Source organism: Salarias fasciatus, assembly GCF_902148845.1.
Source record: "Salarias fasciatus chromosome 23 unlocalized genomic scaffold, fSalaFa1.1 super_scaffold_20, whole genome shotgun sequence".
NCBI lineage: Eukaryota > Metazoa > Chordata > Actinopteri > Blenniiformes > Blenniidae > Salarias > Salarias fasciatus.
In genome coordinates, this window is record NW_021941230.1 from 14,924,381 (window position 1) to 14,941,927 (window position 17,547).

The 17,547-nt window shown below is 47.5% G+C and overlaps 1 pseudogene; it reads right to left on the reverse strand.

Annotated features, from left to right (window-relative positions):
- Positions 1 to 1,572: 1,572 nt before the first annotated feature.
- LOC115383887 (target of Nesh-SH3-like) lies at positions 1,573 to 14,170 on the reverse strand (annotated as a pseudogene).
- Positions 14,171 to 17,547: the final 3,377 nt, after the last annotated feature.

Genomic DNA, 17,547 nt, shown 5'->3' on the forward strand with positions numbered 1-17,547 from the left:
CGGCGGCAGCGGAGGGGGTTTATGGGTAATATGAGGATGGATGGATAAAAATCCCCCAAAATGTTCCCGTCCGGCATTTTAACGGCTCCACATGCTGGCGAGGAGCGGCGCTTCGCTTCAGGCTGTATGAAGACGTCATTTTGTCGCCGGCGCCCGAGACCACCTGAGAGCCTCAGTCCGCCCGGCGCTGCCAGCACATGACCGAAGGCCGCCGCCGGTCCACCAGGGTCTCACACACACACACACACACACACACACATACAATGCAACCATCATGTCTGAACTGAGGGAGGAAACCCACTGGCTCAGGCAGAACATGCAAACTCACCACAAACCTCAGAGTCTGAAATCAAGTCTTTTTAGTCAAATAGCAGGTTTTTTTTCCTCCAAAATCACGACATGCTTCTTGACAACACTGCATCTCTGCACCTGCACAGGTGTGATTGTTCAAATTCTGACTGCCAGTCTCAACATTTCAGTTTTATCTGTATGAAGTCTTTCATTCCATGTTGAAAAGACATTTTGCTTGGAAAATATTTAACGCAAAAAAAAAAAACAGCAACACTTTTGTAGTCAAATGTGGTGACTATCTTTGCATAAATATATCTTGTTTGTGATGTTTTTAAGATGGCAGTTTCTAATTTTCTCTTTAAACAGCTGATGTCCGTTCAAAGAGTTTAAAACTGCAAAGTTAATTGTAAACACTATTTCAACCTATAAAAAAAAAACACCAGTGGGTAAATAACAGTGGTATTTACTCAGTGAAGACAACTTCTCCTCCATCATGAGTCCACAGGCTGACTTGATCCATCTTTATCCGCCACCAAGCCTCCTTCCTGCTTGAAAGCAACACGTTTCCTCAGTGAGTGGATTGATTGGGGGCGTCACCACAGTCAATAGGCTCCATCTGATTGGCTCCGGGAGGACCAGCCATGACTCTGATTGGTTAAACTAGGTGTCTATCAAGAGAGTTTGTATATTATATATATTATATTATATATAAATCAAAAATTCTGCTGAGTTGCTAATACTTGCTCACCTATTTAAAATATCCAATATACTGAACACATCAAATAATACAAATAAAGAATCACAATCTGTGTGTGCATTTTACACCTGATATTAAAATAAAAGTGAATTTCATATAACAGGATGACATTGGGTGTAAAGTGACCCCGTGACAAGTTGTTTGCAGATTTCTAAGATGCAAAGGTTCAATATGAATGAGATGTCCGTTATATTTACAGGATATTATCAGTGAGACGGTTTAATCAAGGAGCAAGAATGTGCTGCAAACATCAGCTCTCTGTATGCATTTTATTCACAATGAATGCTCATGATATTTACAGGCTAAAGTGAACAAATAGAATTTTCTAAGTTAAAAATTAAATCCAAACAGCTGGTTTCTAACTGAACACGGGACAAGCTGCCAGTCCGACACGGCAGTGACTTTTTCGAAAACTGCAACCTGAGGACGGGGAAGCTACCGATGAAACTTGTCATTTGGTTTCGCAGCAGCAAAGCACCATGGGTAATGTCCTTTTTAAAATATAAAATCCATCTCACTGTTCCTGTGACTTGAATTATTCAAATTTTATTAAAAAAAAAAACATGTTCATATTCAAAACAGAAATACATTCAGACTGATTTTTTACAAAGCACTTCTTTGTGTTCAAATGATCCCTGCTCGTTAACAATAACAACAATACTAAGAGTTAAGGCACAGTACGTCACTCCGCCACACTGTACAGGAAGGAGGTGAAAGTCTTGGAGCTGCACAATGTTTTCTGGAAAATAACGAAATATTACAGCATGTGTTTAAATCACCTCGACTCAGCCAGCTGTGAGAATCAGAACGTTTGCCGCCATGTCGGTCCGCACCGAAATTTTATACAAACTCCAGTCGTACGTTTCTGTCATATTAAGGAGACAAAAGCAGTGGCAGAAATGTTGTGACTAAAATACACTGTCTTCATATACATATAAAAACATTTCTGCTGTGCAAACTGCAGGAAGCCTCCGGCGAACGTGTAGCTATATGCTGGCAGACGGCGTGCGCCTTATGGATGGAGCGGCGGCGTCCATTGTGGCCATGCCAGAATGTTCCTCAGAGAAAATGAGTGTTTTAGGTGTCTGTGCCGCTGCCTGCCGTGAAGAGACTGTGGCGTTCTTCCTGATAAATATCGTGCGGCGTGACGACGAAGACAATCGGGGAGCCAGCTTCCCTCCATGAAACAATGTCCAGCCTCTCTCAGTCCGCACGGTGCCACAGCGGCCATGTTGGCCATGCCGCTCGTCCCCAGCTCGCTTCCACAGGAAGTTGTCGCTCTCTACCATTTCCCTGGGATGGGCGTCCCGCACTCGTACCAGGAAACGTAGCTGATGTGAGAGCGACCGCCAATCTGTCCGAAGTGAACCGGCTCCTGACGGACGGCCCGATAAAAACCTGCAGAGGAGGCAGAGTTCACTGACTGTAGTCGTGTCGCACTTACAGTCGCACCGATTGTACGAGGACTGTATTAGCAATCTAAAGGGTGTCTGAAGTACGATTGTGTGACACCTCCAGGTGTTTACAGTCTTAACACACCATCACCAGATATGTGAATTCAAAGTGGCGCCCCCTGCTGGGCTGAATGCTCATGACGCATCAGACACACGAAGTCTGTGTTTTCCTTCACAGGTGTAGCATAAATGGGCCTCAGTGGTCACAACAATGGAAGCAGTCCAAACTCAGACGGAATTCGAGAGTTTTCAAGAAGTGAATCCGTGAGGTGAGTACCTGCTCTGGAGGGCAGCTGGTCCGCTTGGAGCTGACGACCCGTTCGTCCATCCAGGAACGAGTCTACGAACTGACAGTGGTCCTCACCGAAACCCGTCTGATCCCCAATGTTGTAGAATTTACCTGCGGTGAGGAAGACCAGTCAGTTAAGATCGTAGGTCTGGTCCCACCGCATGCAGGCCCAAGGATCAGTTCTCGCCACGGGACCACTTCAGCTCGGACTGAGAAACTAGCTCTGGAGTCACAGTGATGCAGGATCTGGTCTGACCAGGACTACTAACCATTGAGAGAGTCGCTCAAGTAGATCTTGTAACGCAGAGAGTTGCAGAGCTGGACACCAACAAACTTGCGGTACCAGGTCCTCTTCACGTACTGCTTCCCATGGCAGTCAGAATACGAGTCGGTCTTGAAGGGGAACTGAGTCCAGATGGCATCTTTTCCTGAACCCAACACAAAGATTCTAAACCTGAAGCCAGTCTGGTGCAACCATTACCACGATTACTGAGATTCGCCAACTTACCAGAGACGTTCTCGCTCACCCGAGGATCAGCTGAGGAGAAGACAAAAACAAGAGAGTTATTGTGACCGTCGAAGTTTCCTATTCTTAAATGCTGTGGCGAGGTGGGGCAGTGGGAAGCTCTGGCGTACCCGACTCGGTGTTGAAGGACACAGGTTCACTGGGGGGACCGGTGCCCAGCTCATTCTTGGGCTTCACTTTGAACTCGTAGCTGAGAAGCAGAAGAAGAACCAGATGTGGAGATCAGAATTTTATCTCCGACATTCATTGCAACTTCTTACTTATAACTTCAGACTGCAGAGTTCAAAACCAAAAACTAAACTATGACTTTTTTCGCTTGAGCAGATCAACTTCCTTTGCTGCAAACATCAGACGTACTAATCCTACTCAGTGAAATACTTCACCAAATAGTGAACAGTACCGAGAAAACAACAGCGGCTGTTTTCTCATGCTAAAGCTAATATTCAAATCAGTGAGCAGTTAATAATGAAGTGAATGAGTTGTCTCATCTGGACAAGCGTGTGGTTAAAACCTCCTTCTAGCTCCTGAAGCTTGAAAAAACTCTGAAGGTTTTCACCAGTGAAACCAGCTGAAGTTTAACTGGATGAAACTGATTCCTGGAGCGTCTCAGACCTGCCGAAACCTGCAGCAGCTCCGTCTTGCTGTGTGACTTCATCCTCTGTAAATAAAGTCCGAGCCGGAGCAGCTCCCCGACTCAGCTCCTGTTTCTGCTCAAAGTCACACAGCCAGCGCCGTCTGCTCCTCCTCCTCCTCCTCCTCCTCCTCAGCAGCTGCTTTTCCCACATCGAGCCTCATTAAAGCGTCACGGGCGAACGGCATGTTTTACGTGGTTGTGTTTGTGGAGCTGGAAGCAGCGCCAAGCTGCAGATGTTCCCTCAGCATCACCATAAATCCCCCCCACCCCCCGAAACCTTTCACGTTTATGCATCTGATCTGTAAATTCGAGCCGGAGTGTGACGAAGAAGCATCTGCAAGAGCTCACCTGCTTTCCGGTTTCAGGTTCTCCACCGCCGTGTGCGTCTGGTTGGTGGTCAGGATGGAAACCTGCTCGCCGTCTGGCCCTTTGGCCGTGGAGATGACTTCATACTCTGAGCAAGACGCAATCACCAGAACACATCAAGAAAACACACGCAATTCCAAAAATTCACAGCAAATAAACACTTTTTTTTAGCATCTATGCTAACTCTTTCCATTTACTTCCAGTCATTGTGTTGAGCTACGATAAACATTCCTCTATGTCATTAATGCTAGCTGCTAATAAATGGATTAAGAACTGTATGCTAACTACTTCCATTTACATCTCACATACATTCTTTAGTGTAATTGTTCATAAAAGTCGATTCCTTTGCTGGTTCTTTCTCACCAGTGGTGTCGTTGTCCGTTTTCTCCCAGTCCAGGATGACGAAGGAGGGACATCCCTCCACCGTCACCACGGTGAGGTTGGAAGGTGGACTCCTGGGCGGCGCCGTCACATTCGTCTCTCCGGGCTCGCTCTCAGGGAAGAAGTTCAGGGAGGAGGTGATGGAGCACGGCTCGTCTGGCTTCTTCCCGGTTTTGTAGACCACATGGGGCGCTGTGGCAGGACAGGGGGTCAGTCAAGGTGGCGCACAACGCACAGGGCTGAGAGGTCGCGGGATTCAGAACTCACCGACGTAGCGCTTCTTGCCCAGAGCGTCAAGGTCGGAGGTGGGCTGCGCTTTGAACAGGTTGGACTCCTCCCAGGTTTCCTGTCGAGTTGCTAAAAGGAAGAAATACAATGAGAAACAAGCAGAAAGACTCAGAGCAGCTTCAGAGTGAGGCGGTGGTCCATCATACCGGTGGGCGTGGGCGCGGTGGTGGTGGTGGTGGTCTGTCTGCGCTCCGGTTTGGTGGGTTTGGCGGTGGGGGAGGTTTGGACTTTAGTCTTGAGGAGGGGTAAGTCGACACTCTGTTTGAGGCTGTTGACTTTGTCTGGAGGGAACAGTGATGGGAACAGTTGGCCTGAGGCGTGGGGGTGTTGGGAGACAGGACGCTGGATCAGGCCATTGGGGGTCTTACCGGTTTCTCCGGGTTTGCCCACCAGGTTCGGTTTCTTGTTGATCTGAATGGACGGACGAGCAGGAGACCCTGAAATGGGCCACAAACATCAGCATCCTTTTCACCAGCAGCAACCGACTGGTTCGACTCTGTTTCTTCATGAACTGGTTTTAAACCGGTTTTCTAATGGCTCGCAATTGGTTATAAAATGGTTTTAATGTGGGTTTAAACTGATTTTGAATGGGCTTGAAACTGATTTCAACTAGCTTTATAACAATTTGAATGTGCTCTTAGACTGGTCTTGAACTGATCCTAATTATACTTGAAAAAGATTTTAAACTAGTTTTAGTCCAGTTCTGAACTCATTCAAACTGGTTTTGGTCCATTGGTAGACTTTAATTGCATAATAATGCAGTGAAGTCAGTTTTGAACTGGTGTCAGATTATCTACAAACCAGTTCCAGAATGATTATTCAGGCGGTGGGCCTGACTGTAGCCCTGGTGATGACATTGTTACAGTTATAATTACACCACTTAAAGCAAGAGTCTGGCTTCTCAATATTGAGATTCAGACTTTGATTGATTAGATTTGGACCACTTTCAAAGAACTTAAGAGTATGTTTTTCCCTTTTTCTAGACTGGTTTGGAATGGTTTTGGGGAAGCATTTGACCATCTTTTGGTGGTTTTTGCACCACTTTTAGACTGACTGTATAGTGCAGTGAAGGATCTACCGAACCAATATTGGATCAGAACAGTTTTTAGCTGTGCAACACTGAACATTGACAGCAGACGGTCAGCAAGCAGAACCAACCCTGACGTAGGTCCAACAACCAGAAGGAACATTTCACCACATGAGAAACCAGCAGAAGCTCCACAGTGGGACACAGAGACAGCAGGATGGGTGGACAGATGAACAGACGGATGCAGATGAATTAATAAAACAAACACACCGAATGAAGACAAACAGCAGGGGGCGCTGCAACTGCAGATGAAGGGTGAACAATGAAACACAGAGACAAAGACAGGGTTTTTACCAAGTCTAGGTCGGGACCATAAGGCCGGTTTGACCGCAGAGCTGCCGCCATGCGGCTGTCCGTTCACTGGTGGGAGAAAAATCAGCGTTACAGAGAGGAAGATCTTTGTCTGTGAAAAGTGAAAAGGACATGACAACCAAACGAGTCCACAAACCATTTATCTGTAGTTGTTTTGAGTGGCTTTTCTTTTTGTTTTGCACCTAGTTTTACTCAGCTGGTATTTGTTGTTGTTTTGTGTCACTTTGTGACTGTTTTTTGTCTGTCTCTGGTTGTTTGTTTGGCTTTAGATTTTAGTGTAAGATTATTGCGCTGTTTGTTTACATGATGACAGATTTTATTGGACTCGTTTGGTTTTAATGCTCAAAGATTAAAGACGGAGCTTTTGGATGAAAATGAAAGCAGTGACAATAAAAAAGAGCCCCAGAAAGACTTTTGCAGGAGGAAAAGCTGGGAGGTTTACCCCCAAGGACCCCTGAGGTCGGGGGACCAGCTGTTGGGTCTATAGAGGGGAAAGAGGGGGCCTCGCGGATCCGGTCTGTTGGGGCAATGCAGGGCTGTTGGGGCTCAGAGATCTGCTGTTGAGACCTAAAAAAGGAAGAGGAGTGGGGTTACAGGTGGCTGTGTGCTGGAGGAAGAGAAGCGAATAGCAGGGTTAGTGATGGACCCTGCAGCATGATGGAGTTTAGGTGATGGCGTCCATGACCAGCGATGGGAGCTGCATGCTCCTGTGGATGAAATGTCGAAGAGAGCCAAGCTGCAGAGTTCAGGAGAGAGGACCGATCAGAATTACCCCAGCTGTTAGTCTGAGCCCTCTCATTGGCCAGAGATCTCAACAATGCTGATCTGTCCTTTGATTGGCTGACAGCTGTGGGGGCGAAAACAAGGATGAGTTTGTTAAATCAGAGGCAGAATCCACAAACAGAATCATCCTGAGCCTGTCGGACTAAAAAGAAGAACAGATGAAAAGAGAGGAAGAAGAGGAAGAAAAAGAAGAGCGTGGAGAAAAAGTGAAGTTTTGAACTGAAGTCAAACTGTTTGCAGACAACAGTCGGCTCTCTGAAACAAACAAACACCATCCCTCATCTCTGGATCGTTTTCACCAAAACTGATGTTAGAGTGAAACCATTGTCTGTGGACACTTGACGACACCAACGTATGTGAATACTTCCGAAAACCGTTGTCTGCAAACACTCCTGATAGCCAGCCATTAGCTGTGGACAGTTCTGGATGCCATTGTCTGACAGCACTTCTGAAAATACTTTCGAAAATCATCATCTGGAAATACTTCTGGAAGGCATATCCCGTCTGAGAACCATTGTCTGTCAAAAACTTCTCAAAGCCACTGTCTGACAACACTCCTGAAAGCCACCGAATGACAACACTTCTGAAAACCCTCGTCTGAGAACATTGCACGCGGTACTCTCTTATTGACTTATGGAACATTTAGCACGTCCCCAGGTGATGCAGCAGTTTCGTTGGGAGCGACTGTGCGCTGGTTTCAGGCTCTCTGGGACCGACTTTAAGAGGACCAGCCTCAGAGGGATCAACAAAATGAATTACCAGCGGAGTGTGGTGGCTTGTTTGGTGCCTTAATGGATGCTTCAGTGGTCCGCCCGTGAGAAGAATGGCCGCTGGTGGGTGAGACAGTAATGCGGGAGGCAACAGTGGTACTGGTCTGAGGGGCCTGGGTAGCTTGGAACCATGGGGCGATTGGAGGGTCCTCTGGAAGGTGTGGGGCACTTCTAACCAAGTTCTCAGTTTCTGGGGCGAGAGGAGGTATAGAGGAGGTGTCAGGACTATGGTGGGTGTCTTCATCCTGAGCAGGACATTCAGAACCAAGTGGACAAGTTCTCTCTGAACCCTGCACAGGATTCAGGTGACCCTGGACCCTCCAAGAGCTGGACTCTGCAGGAGATCTGAGACCTCCAACGACATGGAGTCTGCAGGAGATCCGAGACCTCCCGCTGCCTGGACTCAACAGGAGATCTGGGACCTCCCACTACATGGACTTTACAGGAGATCTCGGACCTCCCGCTGCCTGGACTCTGCCGACTGAACGTGCAGATGTTTCCTCACAGGAAACTGTGACCACGTCTGCATCTGAACTTCAAACATGCTGCGACGTCATGCAGTCTGACCAAGGAGGAGCCGGTGGAGCTGGAAGAGTCGCAGGGTGAGGAGGAGTAAGAAGAGAAGTGAAGAGTCAGAGGTGGAGGAGGGGCAGAGGGAGATGAACTTAGAGGTAAAGGAGGAAGAGGAGGAGGAGGAGCAGGATAAGGAGAAACATGGCGGCTGAAGCACATTTGCGATCACATGGCCTTCAGCTGCAAGCTTGTTTTCTTTACCTTGGAGACTCTCCGTACGCCTCACTCAGACTTTCTGACTGGTTGAGAACATGCTGGCATGCAGCCAATCACAGCAGCTGCACGGCCCCGCCCATGTCCCCTCCCCAACAGACCCCGCCCCCCCCTTTGAATCCGCCCTCTCCCAGGTGCTGGGCATAAGCAGGTGAAGCCTGAAAGAGTGACAACGTGGTTACCGAGCAACGGGCGGGTGGGCTGAGGGACGGTTTCCTGCTGCCGAGAGGAGGCGCTGTGGGACAAAACGAGGAGGTGCCCAGTGAGAGCGGAAGTAGTCAAGAGGAAGAGGAGGAGGGGGAAGAGGAGGGGAAGTCGGTGGAGGAGCACGGGGAGGAGTAATCACCAAAGGTGCGAGGAGCTCCAGGGAAGCCGCCATTTTTCAGTATGGTGGAAAAATCGCCCCCTGGTGGCATTGTGCAGAGCTGCAGACACAATCCTGAGCTCGTGAGCATTTCAATAATTACTTATAATTCAATAATAAATTTAATGGAATTGTTTAGACTACAGAATGTTAATCACTAATAAATTAATAGTCAAATAATGTGTTTTTAAACAATTAAAATAAAGGAGTGAGTTCATAAAACTTTAAGTAGGTCTAATGCCAAACTAAAAACTGTAAAATAATAAAAAAAAAAGGAATAACTAAAAAGTATCCATTGAATTTACGTTATTGTGCGTTATTGTGATCAAAATGTGAATTTATGAGGAGATGCATGAGAGAAAACAGATCTAGTGTGGATGAAAGTCTCACCGGGACGTGGAGGGAAAAGACCATGAGGCTTCTGCAGAAACAAACACACAAACGTTTCAGTTATTACAATAACTGCATTCACTGGCATTCAACTCAACATTATCCATAGTTATTATTATCAGATAAAAAAAAAAAAAACCTCTCAATTACTTCTTTGTTTTTACGTACCAGTGGATTCAAGAGTGGGTTACGCAACTTAAAAGTCTTCTGCGGGTTTTTATCTGAGAAATCCAGAGAAGAGGGATTTCATTGACCGACATCCTCGAGACAAAAAGAAGAACGTGAAAGGAAGGAGGCCGTTCTTCTTACTGCCCATGTTGGTGTTGTGGACGACTGGTTTGCTCCACGTGCCGCTGTGCTCGTCCTTGTTGGAGCGAACGCCGAACTCGTACGGTGTGTTGGGCTTCAGGTTGTCAACCACAGTGTCGCTGGTCGGACACGTTTGGTAGATCCACTTCCTGTTCCTCTCCCTGTAGCGGATGGTGTAGAACCTGCAGGAGCATGCCAGAGAAATAGCTTCACATCCTGCTGATCCGCATAATCCCAGAGAGGAGTCTGGATTGCATAATAGCGCACAAAAAAAAAGTGATGAACACAATAACAGCGGAAAAGCACATAAAGTGTTGAAAGAATGATGTCTGTAGAGAAGAGAAATGGAACAACTCCAACCCCCCCCCCCCCCCCCCCCCCCCCCCCCCCCCCCCCCCCCCCCGCCCCCCATTCTGGCATGTTGAACCACAGGCAGGAACTGACCCTCCTCAGACATTCGTCCAGGATGTTCCCTTCGTACGGCGTCTTTGCCATGTTTCCCACGACAACAAGACCGCCGTTGGACTCACGGAACCAATCACCAGTGCAGGGGTTTTCCAGGTTGACCTTACCTGAGAAGGGAGGAGGGGGGACAGTGGAATCAGGTTAGAACAGATCATCAGACCAGGTGAGACCAGTCAGGACCCGGGAAGCATGCTGTACCTGTGCATGCTTCTTGACGTCATTGGTTGGAATCGGCTGAACAGCGATCAGGTACTTCGGTTCAGCGTCTGAACCAATGTTGGGCGTCAGGTCACATCAAGGCGAAATGATAAAACAAAAAACCGCAGAAAACTAAGAAATGAGGCAAAGGTCAAAACAGAGAAGCAAGAGAAGGTTTGCAGAAGGTGACTGTGGCCGTGGGCTCATGCAGCGCACGTCGGCATGTGAGCGGGTTTGTTTGTTTCCCTGAGCCGGAGTGAGGAGAGCTCCGTCTGTCATCGTTTAACATCACCCGACACTCCACAGGTCGACACAAACCCCGCCCCCTCTCTCACCCCATCCATCAGCTGCAGCAGCGAGCGCAACTTTTCTGGAGATCACTTTTAAAAAACACGTGAACAGGAAGCGGCCCTCAGCGCTCACCCATCTCGGCTTGGTACGGCTCGCCGTCCTCGGGAAGCGGGATGAACTGTTTTGGAGAAGACGCCGCCGCCGTATCCCAGGATGTAGCCCTCCAGCTTCACGTCGGCACTTGGACGCACAAACGTCATGGACGATGGTGTCGTCGGTGGCGTTGATCCGGACCTTCAGGCTCTGACGGCGCTCTGAAGGCAACACGACACATTACTGACCGGTAACTGTAAACACCTCGTCACAAACAAATATTGAACAAGCTCAAAATTTAATTAACTGGCATTAAAGTACATCTCACATGCCGGTTAGCAATAACTGATGAACAACTGGCTTTTAAAAGCTAAACGCCAGGTAGAATACCAGGTTAAATAAAGGATAAATGTCAGTCTAAATACCGGCTAACACCAGGCTAAACACAGGATCAATTCCAGGACGTACGACACAATAAATACCAGGATAAATACAGGCTAACACCAGCTGAATAACAGGATAACTACCACTTAAAAACAGGATAAATAGCAGGCTAAACAACGGGATAAATGTCAGGTACTTTTGGGTGACGGGCTCCATCTACCGATTATGATCCAACTTCCTGAACCAACTTCAATGTTGACACACATGTTGGGGTTTAGAAACGTTTAGAACATGTTTCCGTCTTGTTTCGACATACCAACCGAACAAACCATACGTTACGACCAGTGCGGGCTAATTTGCATTGGTAAAATGGCGCAATGCGATTGGCAGAAAATCACAAGGGTAGTCCCAGGCGACCCTCTGCTCTGCAGCGCCCCCTGCGTGTGGATGTGTGACTGCGGCAGCTGGCGGTGCCTTAACGACTAATGCATGAAGTGAAGCTCCACATTGAAGCAATCAGCGCTAATGAGGCGTTCTAACGCTGCGCGAGCAGCAGGAACAGCATGTGCCGAAGGCTGAGTTTAACAGCGGGAGGGTCCTTCAGCCGCGACCCCTCTGAGGACAGCCAGCAGGACTGCCGTCAAAAGCAGCAAGAAGGACAAACTGTACAACAAACACCAACAAGGACTTGCGAGAAGAAAGCACTGGACTCCCAAAGATTCTAACAGTATAGGTACTGGACCGCCAACAAAGTATTAAAACAATACAGATAATTCCTGAGCCTAGTGTAACTAATAAGCTGCAAGAAAAGGTGATCTAATAAGTTGAGTAAAGTTAAAAGACATGCATGAAGTTCCTGGAAAGTCCAAGCAACTCAACTCCTGCAAGATTGTGCACGAAACCAAGAAATACTGAGATCTAACATCAGAAACATCACCAGTCTTCAGAGAAACAGCTGCAGTCATTTCATGTTTTTTTTTTTTGAGAACATAAGTGACAGCAGAAGGTTGGCGGGCTCGTCTGTAAAGCTCCTCTGAATGTAATAAAAACAGGGAAACCAGATGTGTGTTTTTCAGCTGGAGTCCTCATTATAATGTGTCCCAGAGTGCTTTTCTTTTCTTTTTTTTCTTTCTTTTTTTTGAAAGTCGACATTAATTAGATTTCATTCGTTATAATAAACCTCCATAAAGAGGACCCCCGCCTCCCCGCCTCTGTTGCTGTTGGCGGTCTCCGGCGCGTTGAGGTAATCCTCTCCGAGTGGCCCTGACAGTTTCCTCTGCAGGGGATTTATTCGTCTTACATAACTGCCGAATTTAAAGGAAAATAAGACGGAGGTTACATCACCTGCAGCTGAAACATCAAACGGGCGCCTCGAGCGGCGGTCGCTCACAAACCGAGGACCTGAAACACGGAGGGAAACGCTTCCCGCAGCCGCAGGAGCGTTGACTCGGCAGAACACATCTTTTCTTGCCGTTAGTTCGGCGCTAACAGGGATTAATAAACGCCCACTGGTGAAAACATGAATCGATAACGCTCCTGGACCTCCTTTCCAACATGCGTTCACGCTCACAAGGCCAACGACAATTAGCACCGATGCTATCAGGTGTCATGCTAACGGTTTGGTGCGAACAGGTGGCTCAATGCGTCTTTCTCTGAATCCTTACATTTCAGTGACTGATGTCCCTTGACTTCCATCGTTTCAGTCTGGAATTATTGAAATGTTCCACATTTTGGAACATTGGTTCACCTCTGCACGATAATATTACCACTTTACTCGACACATCTGCAGCATTTCACTGAAATTAGATTTTAAGGTTAAAGCCATCCATTGACTTCCATTTGAAGAAATACTTTCTCTGAAGTAATTCCACAGTTTGTGCCTGATCTGAACTGACAAAACATTTTAAATTTTTCACTTTTCTTACAAAAATGATGACAAAATTTGAATATGTCTGCTTGAACCAATAGCATGTTTCTAGATAAGAATAATAATGATAGTATTTAACCTCCCAAGTTTTTTTTTCTTCTATTTTTCCCCCTAAAAATTCACCTTTGGTCAAGTACAAAAACATCCACCCCTTGACTTTCAGCCTTGCAGCTTCTTCACAACCTTTGAGAAACTTTAAGGAAAAGGTATGTTCAAAAGTTAGCTCCTTTTTGATTTTGTAAACTTCAGTCTGGACTCAACCAAACATGGATTCCTGGTTGAAATGTTTCTTTAATCCTACAACCTTTCTGTGTTCATGACAAACTTAATGCCCACTTGAGTGTTTAGTTTTCAGTCTGCTAGAATTGTGTCTTCTAACTTAATTTACTCAAAGTTTATAGTTTTTCCATTGACTTCCATCCATAGGTGTTATTGGAAGATGAATTTACAAACAAACCTGAAATGTAATTTTAATTGAACAGACTCCGTCCACTCACTTATTAAAGCTTCATTGTTGTGGTTTTCTGTCTACTTTTTGTTCATGTTCTGGATTTATTCAAGACAAGCTTGCGCTTGTTGCCTCGCTCTCGAAAATGTTCCAACATTTTTCTTTGCAACTTTCTTTGATTCCAAGTTCGACCTGTTCTCGTCCATCTTTGCAACCGTTTCCTGTCATTTAACTCTGCACGTCTGGAAACGTACACACATCAAACCAACTTGTTTGATTAAAAAATGCAACCGTTGACTTCCTCATGTCTCACAATGGTTACCTTTCTTTATGCAAGCTTTCTTTCCTGCACTGTGTGTGTGGTGTGTGTGTGGTGTGTGTGTGTGTGTGTGTGTGTGTGTGTGTGTGTGTCAGGATCTCTTCCCCTCCTAGACACACACCTTTTGTTGCACAGAGTTTTCCTCTGATTTTGAGTGTCATGCAGCGACTCACCTCGGATCCTCTGAGCCGGGACGAGCTGCAGCGTGACGGCCAGCAGGAGGAGGAGGAGGAGGAGGAGGACCGAGGAGCCCGCCATGAGGAGGAGCAGGATGAAGGACCACTGCACTGAACGTGGGACCGAGCGGCTTCGGGACTGGTTCGGTCGGGGATGTTCTCACTGTAGGGATGAGGACCACCGGGACTCCAGCATGTATAGGCTCCACGAGTGGGCGTGGCTCTGGAGGAGGGAGTGGCTCTGGAAGCCATCAGCAACCCCACCTCCACCTCCACCTCTCCTTTGCTTTCTGGACTTGTGACATGACTTTTTCTCTCTGTTTCTCTGCTTTCTTCATCACCCCCCCCCCTTCTCCACGCTGCCCTCAGCGTCTTGTTTTCAACCACTTTGCGGCTGTGGTTACTCACAAAGTGTTTCAATGTTGTATTTCTTCGTACTTGCTTTCCTCGACCCTCCTGGTTCTCCTTGGCGCTTCCTGAACCTCTGGGTCGAACCGCCACGAGTGTGTGGTGGAAAACTCCGACAGGAACACGGACCACCGCTTGACCACCTACCTGATCCTGCTCCTGGTCTTAGCACCAGTCACAAACCTCCGTGTTCTCAGGAACTTGTCCCTGCAGGGCCCCCTGGGTCCCTCTTCACTAACTGGGCCCCCTTGTTGGCCTGTCACCTCCCACCCGTTGGTTCTCAGACTTCCTTAGCTGTGTGTGTGTGTGTGTGTGTGTGTTCTCACATGTTCTTGCTGTGATTGTGTCCACATGTCTTGATCTGCGCCCTCATTGGCTCACGCGTCAGGTTAGTGGGCGTGGCCGCCGCAGGAATTCGAACCTGCGGACCATCAGCGGGCGGGTTGACGGCGATCGCTGACGAGCGTCTGTCGGCGCCGCGTCGTCAAGGTCCGTCTTCACGTGTCTCCGCCGCTCACGGTCGGGCGCGATGGGAAGAGGAGACAATCCACCCACTGCACACGTGCATGCTGGGAAGCTGCCGATCGGGAACCGACGAAGAGGAGGATGAGGAGGAACAGCGGAGGGTCCCACACGTGGCGTGGCATGCGACAGGACGCAGGCAGCGCTGCCAAACAGCAGCTGTGGGGGAAAGTGTGAGAGGAGCTGAGAATAGAGACGCCTGGAGAGTCCTCAGCGTGAAAACATCCTTAAAGTAAACTGATTAAACACGTCCACTCGCCTCACACACACTCTGCAAACACAGCTAAAAATAGCCTCACAACAGCCTCAAATAAGGCCTGAAAACAGCGTGACAAAACATCTGAACTGAGCATCAGGAAATGCCGCAAAACAAGCCACGAAAACAACAAAAAATTACTTCAGGATTTCAAGATTCCTGAACAATGAAACAAAAAACAAAAAAAAAAAAAACCCTGAAAACATCTTGAATGCCTACAATCAGGCTCACAGCATTTTTAAAAACGGCTTCATTGAATGCCAATAAACAGAAAACATTCACAAAAACCCTAAAAAGACTGAAACAAGAAACACCTGCGGACACGGCAAACTGCAGGTCTGTGTTTACTCGGCTCCACGCCGGCCTCGTCTCTCTCTGTCCTGTAAAAACCTCTCAGAGTCGCCATGATGAGAAACACGCTGGCCGCCCGAGGTGAAGCATTCCCGCTGCGTTCTGCTGATCAGTCTAAATGATGTTAACGTTTTTATAGTGATATGTCTAAAAAAAGACAGATTTCCTGATTAAAGCTGGTCTGCAGCGGGACGTTCAGACACACGGCGGGGTTCATCTCCACTAACCACACGAGTAAAGCTTTACGTTTCCTGCAAGCTGGCTGTTCTTCCAGCTACAAAACTTCAAAGCTGTTTTACTGTGAAGGTCTGTATTTTATTGAGAAGGTCTGAGGCTGACCCTCCTCCGCTAACCTCGGTTTGACCCCTGCGACCTTTGGTCTCTGTTTGGAAATGTGAGTAAAGAGACATCCACCTGTTGGCGAGCCAGCCGCCGCCCAAGTGGCTGCTGGGTAATGAGGTAATCCTCGTCAACACGCCGGGCCTGCTGGGAAACCGGCCAGAGAAAACCACAACAGAACTTTTTCAGTGAAAAAAAAAAAAAAAAACCCTTAATTTCACGAATCGCACGAGTTTCCCTCGAAGGTCCAAAATCAGCAAAAGACACGTGAAAAAACAGGAAGTCGTCAGGGCAGAAGTTTCTACGTCCGGGACAATAAAAACAAGATCGCATTCCAGGAAACGTTTTCATTGACGTCTCATGGATGCAGAACTGTCACATTCTGAACTTTTTACGAGTCGTCACAGAGTTTTCTTGAATTCCGTGAGCGGGACTCCCCGCTCCCACCCTCCACCCCCCACCCCCGGGTCGGTGCAGAGGTTTGTAAAGTGTTTGCAGATGTTGTTGCCCACCCAACACACACCCACCTCGTTGTGTTCTGAGTGCCAGCTTACGGGAGGAGCAGGGACCTCGTCTGGGACAGACGAGGAATTCCCCTATGATACAACTGGGAGAGTAACAAAGTAATCTGATTACTTCATCCACTCAACATCGTCAGACTTCTTTGGATGGAACACAGAACTTTTTTGCATTTTCATGAAAAAAACATTGATTTAAACAATATTTGCAGAAAATTTTAAAAACATTTAAGAAAATATTCAAATATTAATTTTCTCATGAACAGTCGAAAGCCTCTTGTCTCCATGGCAACAAGGAAGGGAAAATTAACGAGTTTGGTATCCATTCCTGCAGGAAGCCAAGAGGCCACACCCACTTCCTGGATATGTCACCCTCTGCTGGTGATTTCAGGAATGGAAATACGACTTCATCACGTGTCCAATCAGAGGCAAACAGGGTTGTGTTAAAAAAAAGTGTTTTTATTTTAGAAAAGTGAGTCTACCACCACACAGATGACACCAACAAACACAGACGTGCAGCGGCTGCCAATTGGACCACCGACTGCTGGAAAGCAAACCGACAGCTCTGGGGGCGCCGCCTGTATTCACACCGACACGCCGCCAGGGAGTCAGTCCCCGTTCGTCCGGAGAGGCAGTGGGTGTCCACGTGAAGCGTGATCAGGACAGACTAGACGCTCCAGCCGGCCACCGCTGACACGCACACAAGTCACATGACCTTCAAATGCACAACATGTAACACTTTTCAGTTACACACACAACTAACGACCGAAGAAACTCGCCCTGCAATGCCACGCCATACCGCCAGGGGGCGCTCTGTATTCGCTCCAGCATCCAGTCTGTCTTCAGCCCTACTGGAGAGGAAGGCTCCAGTTTAAAGCGGTTCAAATGCAACCGACTGGTCAGAAGCCAGTTGTTGAAGGAGCTTTAAGCTCAGTTGAAAGCAGTTTTGAAGCTGTTCTAAATCTAAATTCTGAATGAGTTTTTCAGTCACTTCCTCTTCCGGTTGCTGACTGAAGAGCCTGAGGACAGACTGGAGGTCACAGAGAACTTGTCCGTGTTGTGTAA